This window comes from Oryctolagus cuniculus, chromosome 12, assembly GCF_051225735.1.
Source record: "Oryctolagus cuniculus isolate XC-2025 breed Fujian yellow rabbit chromosome 12, ASM5122573v1, whole genome shotgun sequence".
Lineage (NCBI taxonomy): Eukaryota > Metazoa > Chordata > Mammalia > Lagomorpha > Leporidae > Oryctolagus > Oryctolagus cuniculus.
In genome coordinates, this window is record NC_142878.1 from 38,872,658 (window position 1) to 38,890,329 (window position 17,672).

The 17,672-nt window shown below is 39.9% G+C and overlaps 1 protein-coding gene across 7 annotated transcripts in view; it reads left to right on the top strand.

Annotated features, from left to right (window-relative positions):
* The window catches only part of SLC25A21 (solute carrier family 25 member 21), a 559,911-nt gene that overhangs the window by 431,749 nt on the left and 110,490 nt on the right, over positions 1 to 17,672 (top strand). The gene's annotated exons all lie outside the window — the stretch shown is intronic.

The window sequence follows — 17,672 nt, forward strand, 5'->3', positions numbered from 1 at the left end:
TGAGGTAATCGAGTAAATGAGGATGCCAACAAGGGTTAGTAAATGACTGTTTCTCCACCTACCATAGTTTTCATGGCTTCTCAGCATATTCTGGGTAGTGTGTTTCAAGAGCAATTTCACTGACTGTATCTCAGTGGGTTCTCCTCCCCTGTTCTTACCGACTAATACAAAACTCCATCAAGGACCCGAGAGGAGGTACCTGGCATATGTGTGCACCAGCTCATCTTGGTCCACTGAGTATGTGTTCAAGTGCTGCACTGTCCATCCCAGTCCCTGCCTGACTCAAAACTCCCGTTATCAAGACTTTCAGTATTGCTTCTGCAACCCTCGTGCAAGAAAACTCTTAAGAAGGACAGTGGCTGTGTGTGTTTATTTTATTACCCTAGACTTCTAATTGCCAGAGAGGGGAGGGGGCCCCACCTCCATCAGCTCTAATTGCTGTGAAGGCCTGTGGCCCTCTACGAGGCCACATCATGGCCAGGAACATTTCCTGTGTGGAGGCAGGGGTCTAGGGTGCAGGGCGATATGCCAGACTCTTCCAGCATTTCCCATGCCACCTCCATTTCCATGCCACTTTCACTCTTCTTTTCTAGATGACCTTTAAGTTTCAGGGACACCTAATCAGATAAAGGGGACAAGTAATTACATGGGAACTTTGTGCTCCGAGGAAAAAGAATGAGTGATTTCAGAACTCAGAGGAAGAGTTTTGCAAAGAGATTAAACTATATGCAAATTCAAGATCAGCCAGCAGAGTGATGTACCTGGACATTTAGTTGCCGGTTAGGAGTATTCTGGGATTTGTTGAGCAGCAAATGTCCTGATTAGGTTTCACAAGGAACTGTTCTCATCAGCCTGTTCTGAAAGGGCCTATTCTAATTGCAGAAATAGGGCAGGCTATCTTTTTCATGAGCTCTGTATAAAAGAAAATCACCTCTTGGCTGCCCAGCATTTAGATGTAAGTGTTTAGACATAGGGGGTTTTTTAAATGCCAGTATATCAATTGTATTTGAAGAAGATGGAGGTTTGCAAAGTGCCAAACAGCAGGGATCAGGAATAACCTTTAACGAGTGCCTATTCTGGTGCTAGGTCCTTCACACACATTACATGATGTGATCGTCACAACAACCTTTGAGGTAGGTTTTATTGTCCCCATTTTATAGGTGGAAACCAAGGTGCCCGAGGTCCCACAGCTAATAAATAAATCCAGGCATGTCTGATTCCAGAGCCCATACTCCTGCTTGTATACCAGGGTGCCTCCCAAGGATCAAACCCATAGACAGGGTCTTAAATGGCTTGGAATATCACATTTGTCTCCAAGAAAAATGTCCCGTGAGACCAGATCTTTTTGTTTGTTTCTATCAAAATGCTTCCCTTATCAAAGCAAAATTTCAGTGTCTGTTTCCAGCTGGTCTCAGGTCACATAATCTGTACATGAAGCACTTAATAAAGACTTGCAGGAGTCCCCACCACAGTGCTCACCACACCACCACAGTGTAATATAAACATGCATTAGAGAAATGAGAGCTCAAACATCCATTTTCCACAGGTGCTACCTGTGCATGTCTGTTCTTGCACCCTCATTATTCTTCTTGCAGGGTGACTACATCTGGCCCTCCGAATATGCTTTCATCAAAAGAATGCTTTAATATAGGACCTGAGCATGCAAAGACAACCAACTTAAAATTGAACTTAAATTATGCAGCATGCTGACACACTGATCTATATAACCTACTTTTCAGATTGTAGTTTTAAACCACATAACAATGGTAATGCTAATAATAATTTGTATTCCAGTAGCACCTTTTGGTCAGAAGCTCAAAAGCTTTATGGCTATTGTCTCAATAATCCTTTCACCATCCCTCTAGGGTAGATGAAGGAAAATATATACATCTCCACTTTTCACATCCAGAAAGTTAGACACAGTGAGGTTACTTCCCCGGTGACTGGCAGAGGGATTTGTGGGTCTATTCAAGGTATGAAGATGAATGCAACATTGTGTTGTTTGTTTTCTACTTGGTTTGGTTTGGTTTCATTGTTGCCCCAAGACCCAAACAGATTCAGAGTTCCATGGGAAGAAACAAAACATCCTAAGAGTATGTGGTTCACTCTGCTCAACTCATGAACATTCGCCTTTAATGGCAGAGAGGAATGGCTAGGCCTCATGGATTTCCCCAATCCATTTCTGTGGGAGGACTGTGTGTTCTTCAGCTGATTTTGATTACCATACAGAAATACTTTGAGATACTGAGTTGAACCGTTTTTCCCTGGATCCCACCCTTTTCAGGAGCCTCCAAATATTTAATATTTAATAGAATAACTGATTTATCTATCATTTCATATGGGAATCAGGAATAAGGATAGATGACACTTACAGGGCACAAGAAAATTAATTTTAGCTATCTGTTCTAATGTCATACCTCTCTGCTTCCTACATAAGCCATTTTTTAAAAACTGCTAGATAAAATACTATGGTAAGCTTACAGAACCCTGGAATCTCTGTTTTGCTTACCTGAAGGAGAACCATAGTAGTGAACTCATAGAGTAAGATAACAAGTGACTGGCACATGGGTAAGTGCTCAATCGGTGTTTGCATTCCACCTTTCCTACACTATGGTAGGTGGAAGAGAGATACAAGGCTGAACCGGTGGAGTATATGGCCTCTTACTTCTTCTATTCCTGGTGTTGTCTGCTAGAAGTTATCTAGTTCGTCTTAGTTTATGGGTCTATTACTAAAAGAAAGGGATCTGCTCCAATCTGGGAGCACCTGAGGTTATCACCCCTGACCAAGATCATCTGCAATTCACCTCTCTCAAACACTCAAAGGACTTTAAAATACGACTGAGGAGGGTAAGATTGAGAAAAGAAATGTGTGCCGCTTAGGGAGAGGTCTGAGACTACTCTCACACAGAATCATGGCCACTGGAGAACCAACTCAAATCTCTCCAGCCCAGAGATTAAAAATAATCAAGGCCAAAACTCAGGTAGCATGTGGGTCATGCAGAGTGCGTGGATATATGTTCCTATCAGGAACTGTTAAACATCTTGCATAACAAACCTGGTTTAAGGCACTATTCATCATGCCAGTAGTGAGTGAAAATCAAATGTGTCTACTGAATTCTGTGCTAGAAAATGCCCCCAAGCCATAGCTTGATATAAACATTACTCAAGTCTGCCATTAAGAACTCTGGTGAGGCCTGGGCTTCTGTGCTTAACACCAACAACTGCAGTCAACAAAATATCTGACAACCTGGGTCATCATTTTGTTGATGCAGTAAGACTTTGAGCAAAAAATGCAGAAAGAATGTCAGAGACCTTACTTTATATAGATAGATAGATAGATAGATAGATAGATAGATAGATATAACTGTATATATAGTTATTTTAGCATTAGTCATCCCAGAAACACATTAAGAGTTTAGGCAATGGACCTCTCTGACCAAAACTTTAGGAGGTAGGAAATGGGTTAGAGAACACTGAATGTAGTTCCTGATTTGCATGAATTCACATTGACTCCAGGGAAGTGCACTTGCAACATGGCAGAAGAGGTGCTCATCTACCATGATCTCCCTCACAGTGCACCAATTCTGGCAACCATTCACAGACAACAGTGTACTGTAGGAGTCCAGTGGAGAAGTCCCAACACACTGTTAGAGGGAAAAAGTCCAAGAATAGATATCATCCCTTCCCCGGGGTGGCTCAGCTCAGTGACAGGACAGACTTCTCGAGAGTGTGGTGAGGCACAGCCCAGGAGCCCTAGCTCTTCTTGCTCTCTTCTTGGAATACTGACAGTATTGACATAGTTGAGTGGATGGAGAGGCCAGGAGCAAGGAAAAGAGTAAGGACTCACAGTAATCAGGTTTTAAGTTAATAAACTGCTTCATGGACTCCATCACAGGGCTGCCAATGAGCTGCTTAGGAACCTTGGGCTACTGACCACCCCCAACAATGCACATACACAACTGGAAACTGGTGTCCCTAACACTGCGCCTTACCCTTTCCGTGCCTGGTTCACCACATGAGCATCACCCCTCCCCCACCACACACACACACACACACACACACACACCCCAGATGGCAAGTGTTAACCTTTACAGATAGCTCAAAAGGACATTGCAATCAGCTGGATTAATTCTGCAGAATCAGAAAAATGCACACAAGCTTGAACATTGCAAGGTACCACCCTAGAGAAAAACCAGTAGAAATGTTTCAGCACCAGTGGAATTGACAGAAGGCGTACAATTTTAAGAATTCCTCCCCAAGAGTGAAAAAGAGAGATAAAATGTATACATCCGTAAAGAAAGTTGGAAAGAATTTCAGAATACCTCTCCAGGCTGTTTTGGGGAGAGGGGAGTATTTCTGTCCTGAAGCCACTGAGTAAAGATAGAAGAGGTGACTGCTTTCTCAAATGCAAAGAAAGCAACTTAAGATTTTAAAAACCATGAAAATCCAAGAAAGCATGACACCACCAAAGCTTATTAATTGTTCAGTAACTGAACCCAAAGAAATGTTGATGTATTGATTGCCTGACAAAATAATTATTCTAAAGAAGCTCATGGAACTGTAAGAGAGTACAGATAAGCCATTCAGTGAAATCAAGAAAACTATACATGAACAAAATGAGAGGTTCTACAAATAAATATAAATCACTAAGCAAAAACCAGAAATTCTGGAGCTGAACATTATAAATAATGAAATGAAAAATATCATACAGAGGTCCAATAGCGAATTCAGTCAATCAACAGAAAGAGTCTGTGAAGTCAAATACAGGTCATTTGAAATTATTCAGTCAGAAGAGAAAAAAGAATGGAGAGGAATGAAAAAAAGCTAATGGGGTTTGTGGGATACCATTAAGAAAATATATGGATTATGGAAGTCACAAAAGGAGAAGAGAGGGAGAAAGACATAGATAGCTTACTTAGAGAAATAGTAGCTTAACACTTCTTCAAATCTTGTGAGAGACCTGGACTTCTAGGTACATCAAAAGTCTCCAAACAGGTTAAACCCAGAGAACTTTGCCAAGAGACATTATCAGGTTTCAAAAATAAAAGATAAAATTTTGAAAGCAGCAATAGAAGAGAGACTCATCACACACAAGAGAACCCTCACTATCCATGATTTCTAAACAAAAACCTTGCAGGCCAGGCCTGGAGAGAGTTGATGTTAATACAAAGTGTTGAAAGAAAAAAACCTGGGGCTGGCCTTGTGGCATAGTGGGTAAAGCCTCTGTCCATGCTGGGTGCTTGTTCACATCTGGGCTACTTCACTTATGATTCAGCACCTTGATAATGGCCTGAGAAAAGCAGTAGAATATGACTCAAGTGCTTGGGCCATTGCCACCCACCTGGGACACCTGAATGAATTTGCTGGCTTCAGCCTGGCCCAGCCCTGATTGTTGCAGTGAACTAGTAGAAAGAAGGTCGGTCTCTCTCTGTCTCTCCTCTCCCTCTGTATCTCTTTCAAATAAATAAATAAATCTTTTAAAAAATAAAGGTAAAAAAAAAAACCCTGCTAACTAATACAACTGTCCCAATACAACTATCCTTCAGACATTAGGATTTTCCCAATAAACAAAAGGTGAGGGAATTCATCTTTCATTACAAGAATGCTAAAGGGAGTTCTTCAATCTGAAATTGAAAGACACCATTTAGTAACAGGAAAATATAAAACCCACTAGTAAAGGTAAGTAAATCAGGAATTCCTGAATATTCTAATTCTATAATAGTCATGTATAAATCACCTTTAACTGCAGTGTAAAAGCTAAAATGCAAAATTGTTGAAAGTAACTATGGGTACATTTATTTGTTAATGGATATACAATAAAAAGTAAATAAATTGTGACATCAGTTCTTTAAAAGTATGTTTAAGGTAGTAAAAGTATAGTTAAGTTTTCATATGTTGTTACTCTAAGATGTTTTATGTAGGTTACGTAGCAAAAAAACAAAATGGAAGACAGCAGAAGAGGAACAAAGGAACTATAAAACAGAAAATAATCAACAAAACAGTAATAGTGAGTTCTTACCCATCAATGATTACTCTTAAATGTAAATGGGCTAAATTATCCAATTAAATAACATAAGAGTAGCTGAACTGATTAAAAACAAGACCCAACTATATGCTGATAATAAGAGACTCACTTTAGCTTTAAGGATGTAACAACTTGAACATGAAGGTGTGCAGAAAGATATTCCAAGCAAATGGAAACTAGAAGAGAGCAGGGTGGCTATACCTATACAGGCAAATTTAAATTTAAAACTGCAACAAGGGATTTATACTTTTATAATGACATGGGGTCAATTCACCAAGACTGTATTCAATAATAAATACATATACACTCAACATTAAAGCACCTAAACTTGTAAATTTTAAAAGATATGAAGGAAATATAGCAATTCAATAATTGTAGGGAACTTTGGTATCTGACTTTAAATAGTGGGAAGATCATCTAGAAAGAAAATCAACAAGAAGCACTGAACTTGACAAGTGGAACTAACAGACATATACAGAACAATCCATCCAAAAGCTACAGAATACACATTCTTCTAAAGTATACACACAACATGCTCCATGATAGATTATGTGTTAAGCTATAAAAATAAGTCTTAACAAATTTAAGAAGATTAAAATAAATCATATCAAGTGTTTTTCCCAATCACATGGCATGAAACTAGGTATTAATAGCAGGAAGAAAACTGAAAAGCTCACAAATATTGGAAATATAGACACATTCCTGAATGCAAATGTATCAAAAAGTAAAAGAGAAATCAAAAAATATCTTGAGACAAAAAAAAAAGGAAATTCAACGTAACAAAACTTAGATGATTCAGCAAAAGCAGTTCTAAGAGGCAAGTTTATGGTGATAAACAGCTGCATTAATAAAAAAGAAATCTCACACAAAAAAACAACTTTATACCTCAAGGAACTAAAGAAAGAGTAATAAACTGTGCAAAGTTAGTAGAAGAAGAGAAATAATAAAGATCAAAGCAAGAATAAATAAGAGAACATCAATAAAGATGATTAAAATAAATAAGAATTTTTTAGAAAAGTAAGCAAAATTGATAAACCTTTCACTAGACTAAGAAAAAGGGAGTGATGACTCAAGTTTTAAAAATCATAAATGAGGGCCAGCGCCGTGGCTCACTTGGTTAATCCTCCACCTGTGGCACCAGCATCCCATATGGGCACCGGTTCTAGTCCCGGTTGCTCCTCTTCTAGTCCAGCTCTCTTCTGTGGCCCGGGAAGACCGTGGAGGATGGCCCAAGTGCTTGGGCCCCTGCATCCGCATGAGAGACCAGGAGGAAGCACTGGCTCCTGGCTTCGGATCAGCGCAGCACACCAGCTGTAGTGGCCATTTGGGGAGTTAACCAATGGAAGGAAGACCTTTCTCTCTCTCTCTCTCTCTCTCTCTCTCTCTCTCTCACTGTCTAATTCTGCCTGTCTAATAAAAAAAAATCATAAATTAAAGAGGACATTACAACTGATACCACAAAAATATTCTGATAATAAAAACCAGACAAGAACAATATAGGAAAAGAATATCACAGGTCAATATCCTTGCTGAATTTAGATGCAGAAGTACTCAATAAAATGTTAGAAAACTGGATTTAATGGTACATGAAGGGGGGGGGGGTATCCCTGAGATGTAAGAATGGCTCAATATATGCTAATCAATAAATGTGATACACATTAACAGAATAAGGGATAAAATTATCTCAATAGTTGCAGAAAGAGTACTTAACAAAATCCAGCTATCATAATAACAACTCTCAACAAATTAGGTATAGAAGAAATACCCTCAACATAATGAAGGCCATATATGACAAGACCACAACCAACATCATACTCAAGTATGGAAATTTAAAACCTTTTTCTCTAATATTAGGAGCAAGTTAAGGATACTCATTAACACAAGATAAAGAGTGGACTCCTTGAATGTTGTAGTCAGATAGAAGTCCATCCATCTTCCAGTTGCTTACCAGCAAAGATCAGTCTTTGCTGATCAGGAGGAATTCCATCCTTATCTTGGATTTTGGCCTTTATATTTTCTGTTGTATCCAAGGGTTCAACCTTGAGTGTGATGGCCTTCCGGAGATCTGCATCCTAGTGGTGGCAGATAGAAAAGCAACATTACTTTTTAAATCACCCAAACTGCTCTATAAATTCATCACAATTCCTATCAAAATTCAATGACATTTTTCACAAAAATTTGAAAAAAATCCTAATGTTTGTGAGAGACCAGAAAAGAGCCCAAATGGCCAAAGCAAACTTGGTAATGAACAAAGCTGGATGCATTGCACTTTCTGATTTCAATAATGTTACAAAGCTATAGTAATTGGTACAACATGATGCTAGTGTAAAAACAGATCCATAGACCAATGGAATAGACTAGACAGCCCAGAAATGAACCCTCATTAATTTGGCTGACTAATCTTTGACAAAGGTGCCAAGAATACACAATGGGGAAAAGATAGTCTCTGTAATAAGTGGTATTGGGAAAACTGGATATCCACATGCAAAAAAATAAAATTGGATCCTTATATCATACACAAAAATCAACTCAAAATGGATTAAAGATTTAAATGTAAGACTTGAAAACAAAGTTTGTGAAACAAAACATAGGGGAAAACTCCTTGATGTTGATCTTGGCAATGATTTTTTTGGATAATTGGATCAAAAGCACAGGCAACAAAACAAAAGTAAACAAGTAGGAGTACATTAAATTCAAAATTTCCTGCACAGAAAAGGAAACAATCATCAAAAATGCAATCCACATATTGGAGAAAGGATTTACAAACCATATATCCAATAAGAGGTTAATAAACAAAGTACATAAAGAAGTTACACAAGTCAATATAAAAAATACAAATAGCATAATGAAAGAATGAACAAAGAATCCTAGCAGACATTTTTCCGAAGAAATCATACAAGTGGCCACCAGTTACATACATATTCAATAGTAGTGATTACTAGAGACTGGGAAGTGTGGAGGCAATAGAGGGAATTTGAATAACATGTACCAAAGTACATTGCAGTGGAAGGAGTAAGTTCTGACCTGCAACACAATGAGAGGACAACTATATGATAAGTACATTGTGTATACTCATACGTGTATTCAAGTGTTTCATTGAATCCCAGAGGTATATACCATTATTCCATGTTAATAAAAATGTTTTAAGCTTAAGGAAATGGGAAATAAAGTATTATTAATGTTTTTAAAAAGAGATGTTATAATGTCTACTATCATGGAGTCAAGAGATAAGTGTTGATGAGAATGTGCAATAATGGAGCCATTATATGTAGTGGTTGGGAATGTAACACAATATGAAGTTTTCTCAACCATTAAAAATATTCATAGAACCACCATATGATTCAGTAATCCCCCTTCAAAGGAAAGGAAACCAGCGTGTCAAAGACATCTACACTCCTGTGTTCGTTGCAGCATTATTTAAAATAACTAAGATACAAAAACAACCTAAGCACCCATTGATACATGAATGGATAAAGAAAATGTAGCATTAGCCATTTATTTATCCACAGTATGTATAAACATAATATATACATATATATATATGAACATTGTGCAGTCCAAAAAGGGAAATCCTGGCATTTGTGGCAAAATGGATGAATCTGAAGGACACTGTGCTAAGTAAAAGTAGCCTGACTCAGAAAGACAGCTACCACATGGTCTCACCTCCATGTGATATCAAAAGAAGTCAAACCCACAAAAGCAGAGTCAAATGGTCATTCTCGGAGATTGAGGATCGGGGAAATGTGGACATATTAGTCAAAGGATATAACTGATAACAATCCAAAAGTTATAAGAAGAGTAAGTTCTGGACACTGAATGTATGGAATAATAACTTTAGTTAATAATAATGACTTCTACACTTGAAATTAAGAGAACAGGTCTTATATGTTCTCACCACAAAAAAATTTTAACTGAGATGATGCATAATCAAATCATTTTGTACATCTTAAAGATACACAATTTTTGTTAAGCATAATTCACTAAAACTGAAGGGGAAAGTTTACCAACTCCTCCTGCCTGGGGCCAGTTCCATGCTCTCTGGATTTCCATTTCAACCAATAAAATGGAAGTAGTGAGAAGACTGCCCTACTCCTGGTGTCTTCCTCTGAACAGTTAGAGCTTATTATTTTAAGTAACAAAGTGATAGTGAATTGATCTTTCTACCATCTCAAATATAAGTTAATGCCTAATTTCACTTAAAATGATTGAGTACAATGGAAAATGTTGCAGACAATAAAATAGTTTACATCATCCCAGAGTCAAGAAAGTGACCTAAGCACTCAGTTTCTGCCACAACTGTTGTGAGCATACCAATATGAAGCTTGACCTTGGAGTGTGACTCTGATGTGTCTGGGGAACATGGGTGGATAGCACTCATTCTACAGCTGCTTAATCAACCTTTTATGTCTGTTCGGAGGCTTTCGATGACCAATTGTCTTCCATGAGAACATATTTAGATGGAATTGTGCCACTTTAGAGGGTGCCATGATCAGAATCCTTGGCCATGCCTTCATTAGAAATTGAAGTGAGTCATGTGCAACCAACAGAAATGCTGGTGGGCATCATTAATACTTCTATTGTTGAAAATAATTTAAGCAGCCCCAGGAGAACATGACTAATGATTGGATGGTGTTGCACTGAAAGTAGATTCCATGCAGAACACCATGTGCCTAAAGAGATGATTCTCTGAGATGTTTTCAATGTGGGCATTTTGATGTACATCCTGAAGACATTGCTTACAGATTTGTTTCACTTGGTAGAATTTGGTGTAGTTGTCTGCAAGTTTTCTGAGATGCTTGTTGGATATATTACGTAGGTGTCTGGTTTAGACTATAAGTTGGTAAAGGGAACAGTAATGTTGGTTTTAGTCTGGTGCACAGCACATCACCCTAGTGATGAGGATGCTACTAATGGTTTTGCCTCCTGCCCCAGTGGTTTCCAGCCTTAGACTCTAATCCATCCCTCACCAATCCTGATTCTTCCACAGCATTCCCTCTAGTTCTCTGCCTCTCCATTCCCACTGCTACCTCGCAGCCTTGCTGTTCCTTGTCTCTCTCTTCTTTCTGTGTCCGCCTGCCTGAATATCACTATCAGAATGTCTCTCATCTGCTCAGAAGCTTGCACAGGCTCCTCACTGCCCTCTGTGCCAAGCCAGATCTGACACTATGTGCATGACTACCTCCTTTTCACTTCTCCAGTGTGCTCTGACATCACTTCCGGACACTCACCTTGATGTCCCCCATATCTCAATCCCATGCCTTTTCCATGCTTTTTCTCCTGCCTTAAGTATCTTCTCTACTTATACAGTCCTATCCATACCTGAAGGTCTAGATCAAGCCCTGCCATTATTGAATCTTGCCAACCAACTTCTGTTCTCATTAGCCTTAATTGAACACAGAGGAGCTTTTTGGTTATAGTCACCAAGGTTAGAGAGCAGGGAGCAAGGTGTATTCACATTGATGTTGGTCCAGGCTCATGATCAATGTTCAAAAGCAGACATTTTGACTTAGGGTTCATAGTCCCCTCCAGAGGTGTGAAGCATTTTGCCAGTTTTTGCTTGTTTTTTCTGGGGCAGGTTCTCTAGTCTTTATGAGAGTCTCCAAGACATCCTCAATGCAGGGATGAGGGGCAGTAAAATAACTGCTGTCAGAAGATATAAAGGAATGTTAGGGTGCAGCCTCTGACCTCAGTTTTTAGAGAATTAATGAGAACTAAATCCCACAGGAACAGTGAATAGGATTTTGGTTAAGTGCTCAATTGGGTGCAACTGGAGACAGAGCTATGGATTTGCAGCTTTTGCAGTCAGCCAGGAGTGAGAATATATGGGCTAAGTTGGGTACAGGTGAGAATGGAGAAGAGGAGTCTGAAGGAGGAACATCAGGAAGGGACACACCGTGGAACCGGGTGGGGAGTTTGCAGGGAGGAAAGTGAGGGAAAGGAGACATCACAGTAGACATGTCTCCTGGGTCAGCAGAAGCTCAGATCTGAAAATAAAGGGGGCAATCAGGCATCGAACAGTCTTGTTTTCAAGGGTGTCACGCCCACAAAACAGTATTTTAAGTTCTTGGAGAACAGGCACTTGTACTTTTCTTGTTCCTAGGTGTTGAGTTCAAGTAATCCATGTTCAAATCAAGGCTCTACCTCTGTGGATGACCAAAGACATATTATTCTCTCTAAGCTTCCATTCATCCCTCTGAAAACACAGATTCCCGTGTTATCAGGTGCCTTGGGAACATCAAATTGACTAACGTATGTACATCAGTGTGCTCAAGCAGCAATAGCAAAATGCTACAGACTGTGTGGCTTAAGCAACAGAAAAGTTTTATTTTTAAACAACAGCTCAGGAGGCTGGAAGTCCAAGATAACACCAGCCTGGTATGTTTCTGGTGTGGCTTGTCTTCCAGGTTTGCAGACAGCTGCCTTCTTGATATTTCCTCTTGTGTCCCTTCCTCAGGGTTCTTATGGAGAGAGAGAGATCTCTGGTATCTCCTCTTTCTCTTAGAAGGACCTCATTGCACATTGGGTGCAAGCATAGTTGCATTTTGGAAGGTCCCTCTATCAGGTTTGTTCTGACCTCTTACTGTTGCCTTCTTGTTGGAAGAGGCGAAAGGTCTCTCAAGGAATACTTTTAAAAGGATGCTAATCCTGTTCATGACCTAATTACCTCCCAAAGACCCTATTTCCTAATACTATCACTTTAGGGGTTAGAATTGCAACATTGTATTTTGAGGGTATATATTGAATCCATTGCAGATAAAAACATAAATCTGATAGTATTCACTGTTAGCCATTCCCAGTCTAAGCAGGAGCAAGATGTGTTGGTGGTAAATGCTGTGATAGCTGGGTCCACAGGGTGGGATGGTGGGTGAACGGTTAAGGAGAAGCTGTGTCTTGACCAAATAGTACTAGCAGCCAAGGAAAAAGAGGAGGAAGCAGGGACAACTCATGCAAAGACAGGATATGGCATGTCCTGGGAGAGCAAGTGATCTGATGCGTTCAAAAGATATGGGATGTGTGCAGGTGGTCAGTGGGGTAGGAATTAAGGTGAGGAGGGAGGGGGTAGGTGTTTGGCATAGTAGTTAAAATGATGCTTAGGATGCCAATATCCCATGTTGGGGTTCCTATTTCAAGTCCCAGTTCTTCTGATTCCAGCTTCCTGCTGATGTGCACCTTGACAGGCAGCAGGTAATGGCTCAAGTGCTTGGGTCCCTGCTGCCCATGTGGGACCCCCAGATAGAGTTCTTGGTAATATATACTGAATATCCACTGAGTAGTTGCTATTCTCTTCCTCCCATGTTATGGCTCATTTGATCCTTGGTGCCACCCCATAGGCTGATGATAGTATTATAAGAAAAGAGGATGAAATCAAAGCTCAGGAAGATTTTTCAGTATTGGGCTAAGGAAGAAGCCTGACTACACTGAAATTAAGAAGGAAGGAAGGGACTCCACTGAAGGGACCTTGAATGAGTAGCCAGGCAGGTAGGCGGTGATCTGGAGAAAGGCATTTCCTGGAACTCAAGGGAAGGGAGCTGTAAAGATGGAAGGAGGGCCAGCCAAATGGAAAGCAGCAGAGAGTGCAGTGAGATAAAGAATGGGGATTCCCACTGGCAGTGGCAGTTGAAAGGTAGTGATGTTGGGGAGCACACTTTCAGAGTCACACTCAGGGCCCAAGACAATATAGTGAGTATAGACTCTCATAAAAGGAACTATGAAGGAAGGAGATCCCTGATGAGCTGAGAGACTCATGGAACAGAGGGTGTATGAGTGCCTTTTGGCTGCTATAACATATTTTCACAGCTTGCATGGCCCAAAACAAGAGAAATCTATTTCCTCATAGTTCTGGAAGCCAGAAGTCCAAACCCAAGGTGGCTTCTGAGTTAATTCCTGCTGATGACTCTGAAGGAGAATCCTTTCCATGCCTTTCCTCTGGCTTCTGGGGGCGGCAGACAATCCTTTGCACTCCTTGATTTGTGGCACCATAACTCAGCTCTGGTTCCATCTTCACATGGCCTTCTGTGGGCATCCTCTCATTTTCTTTTACAAGAATGTTGGCTTTAAGGCCCACTGCAGTCCAGGGTGATCTCCTCTCAAGATCTTTGCTTTTAATTATAGCTCACTTGCAAAGACTATTTCCAAATAAGGTCACATTCGCAGATACCAGGAATTAGCACTTGTATGTATTTTTCTGTAGCTATTATTCAACCCACTACAGAGGTCAGTTTAAGATCAGAGGGCATTAAACTAGGCTTAATGTGAGAAAGGGAATAATGGACAGATTGAGAATTCTAAGTAGGCACTATCCAAGGTTGATAGAGAAACAAAATCCAACAGGGGGAGATATTTGTAATTCTCTTGAGTTAGGATCTGTGAGGGTAAATGAATTTGAAAGTAAAGAGCTATATGTTGACAGATATCCTCCCTAATAACTGCTATTTGCTCTCTGAAATAGAAGACAAGATTATCTGCAGACAGTGAAGAAGTAACTTGAGAAAAGTAGTGTGAAGGTTAGAAATAGCACCTGTAGAAATGGAAGAGGGAAGACCAGGAATCTTAACAGGATTGTCAAGAGTCACTGAACTTCCAGATGACACTGGTTACCATAATTTGGGGTCTTTGGATCATATGATATTACCTGAAGCTGGGAGACATCAAGAATTGATGGGTTGAGTGCAATAGAAGACTATGTACCAAAGATAAGGAAAGAGGAGAACCCATGAGAAGTTCTAACAGGCTGGCTGAGTGGAAAAGATGAGAGCAGGAAGTCTGGATAAGGTTAAAAAGTAAATCTTCTGAAGGAAGGCAATCAATGAAAGGGGCAGAACAAGGACAGAACAATTAGCTGGTGGCACTTAATGTCTCCACCTGTCTCAATTCCAGATGATGCAGCCAGCCTTGGGAACAGGTTGCTAAATTGAGGTGGTGGTGAAGAGTTTTGAAATTAACAAGTCGAGGAAATTGCAGGCTCGAGTGTTTGGTTGGGGTAAGGGGAGTTTTTCAAAATGACTGGCCTTGATGAGTGCACAGTGGAAGAATTTAAATCATCCCTCAACATAGACAGCTGCACAGAGGTCACTTGCGGTCCTGAACAATGGGAGAACGCAGAGTACCCCTCTGCCTGGGCATGGGCAAGAGTAAGTAGTCATTTTTTGGTTGCTTTGTTATTAAATATAAAACGTTCTCTCTCCTTCAAAGGGAGATTGGATGTTTTGTGAGATTTATTTATTTATTTGAAAGACAGAATGACAGAGAGAGGGAGAGAGAGATTTTCCATCTGCTGGTTCACTCCCCAAATGGCTGCAGTGGCTGGGGCTGGACCTGGCAGAAGCCAGGAGCCAGGAACTCCATCTGGGTCTCCCACGTGGCTGCAGGGACCCAGAGACCTAGGACATCCTCTGCTGCCTTTCTAGATGCATTAGCAGGGAGCTAAATCAGAAGCCAGGACTGAAACTAGCACCAATATGAGATGCCAACATTGTCATGGCAGCTTTTCCCAGTGTGCCACTACACTGGCCCCAGGAGACTAGAATTTATTCCCATTCAGTCTTACAAATCTTGCTGTGACTTACAAATCTATCCAGTGACTTCAGCAGTGGGGGGGACCCCTAGCTCAGCAGGTCCTCTCCTCCAGGCAGCCCAGCACTAGAACCACAATCTCTTTTTCCACAACCAGGGCTGACTTTTGTAACTTACAAAAATCCTTCAATGTCTATAAAATTATATAAATTACCTCAGAAAAATTATTTTCTAGAGGGCTGTACAGACTTCACATTCCTGGTCATTTTAGATGGTTCTTCTGAGTAGGTCCTAGGGTAAATCTGTCTAAACACTCTGGAAACCAAACTTAAATATTGGACCAAGTTTCCACTCTTCCCCTTTTCTGCTGTCAGTTTTGTGAATGGTTCTACTAAAGTGAACATACCTCTTTGTATAAGTCCTGTGCAAATTAATTTCTATTCATAAAGTTATCTGGAGATAAGCAATTATAGAATGCTCTGTGTGCAACTCTTGAGTGAAGAGAATGAAATCTTATGAGTGTTAAAGAAGTCTGTGATTACTATTCTTATATTTATTGATTTTAAGCAACAAAAGTGATTAAAATAATTTTGTTCATCAATACCATTACAATCAATTGAAATTATTTTATATTTTCTGTTAAAATGTATCAATGCTTGTTATTTCTATCAACTTAAACTTTAACCATTCATAAATAAAATGACAGAATATTTAATATATTACAACAATATGGAGTATAGTTAATATATTACAACATATATGGAATAATTCTAGAAAGATGGATTTCTAGAATTAGTATTCTGAAGGCCAACAGATTAATTTGAGTTCCCACCAAACCCCTTTTTATTTTTTTATTTAAAACCGGTCTCTAAGATAAACCATAATACTAAAATAGATATGGAAGCTTCAGTTCATCTTAGAATTTGGAATCCAGAATGTATTGTTAGCAAAATCTATCTAGCAAATTATCAGTTCTTTACCACTTACAGACTACCTGAAACAATCTTTGGAAAAATACTGAGAAAATACATTTTGGTTGTTTTTTTATTTCTTTGCCTTTTAAATATTTCTTCCAGTTTCACATAGAATAATATCAGCTAACATGTAAGCTGAAGCAGCCTGTACAAACTCACAATATAATTAAAGAAATCAAGAACATATATTAGGCCGGCGCCGCGGCGGCTCATTAGGCTAATCCTCCACCTAGCGGCGCCGGCACACCGGGTTCTAGTCCCGGTCAGGGCACCGGATTCTGTCCCGGTTGCCCCTCTTCCAGGCCAGCGCTCTGCTGTGGCCCAGGAGTGCAGTGGAGGATGGCCCAAGTGCTTGGGCCCTGCACCCCATGGGAAACCAGGAGAAGCACCTGGCTCCTGCCTTTGGATCAGCGCGGTGCCCCGGCCGAAGCATGCCGGCCGCGGCGGCCATTGAAGGGTGAACCAACGGCAAAAGGAAGACCTTTCTCTCTGTCTCTCTCTCTCTCACTGTCCACTCTGCCTGTAAAAAAAAAAAAAAACACATTAGGTGACTATTGATACCTGCCAAATAATTGATGAGATTGTTAGTACTTATAAATGTTGAGTTTCTACTATATATAAAACACTTGCTAAACATTAAGAAAGCTACCAAATCCTTTTTGTACACAAGTTCTCAGTCTAATAGAGAGAATTAAAATGAATACATAAATTACTAGAATAAAAGGTACTACTCAAGGAGCAGCGAGAGAGCATGCCTAGAAATTTCCTCCATGGAGGACAGTAGGAGTGCAGCATCAGGGCTGTTATCTGGGAATTCCTCTCAGCTGCTTGGTAGCTGTAGACATACTCATCCAATACATCCACAAACACCCATCAGATGGGCATTTAATATGACTCATGGTCGTTCATTGCATAAAGTATTGATGAATGCTTTTGAACTATCACTTATCACAATCCTATTTCTTCCCACAGTTATGTGAGCACATATGTCCTTCAGACCAAGGACCACTTATTTTTCTTCTTTTGTAACTTATTTAAAACATATAATGGTGGGAAGCATCTGCTTTGCAGTCAGAGAGAGAGATGGCTGATATTTTGCTTCTCTAAGCTTCTCTTTTCTCATTTCTAATCTGTTAACATTACAACGCTCCAGATAGGTT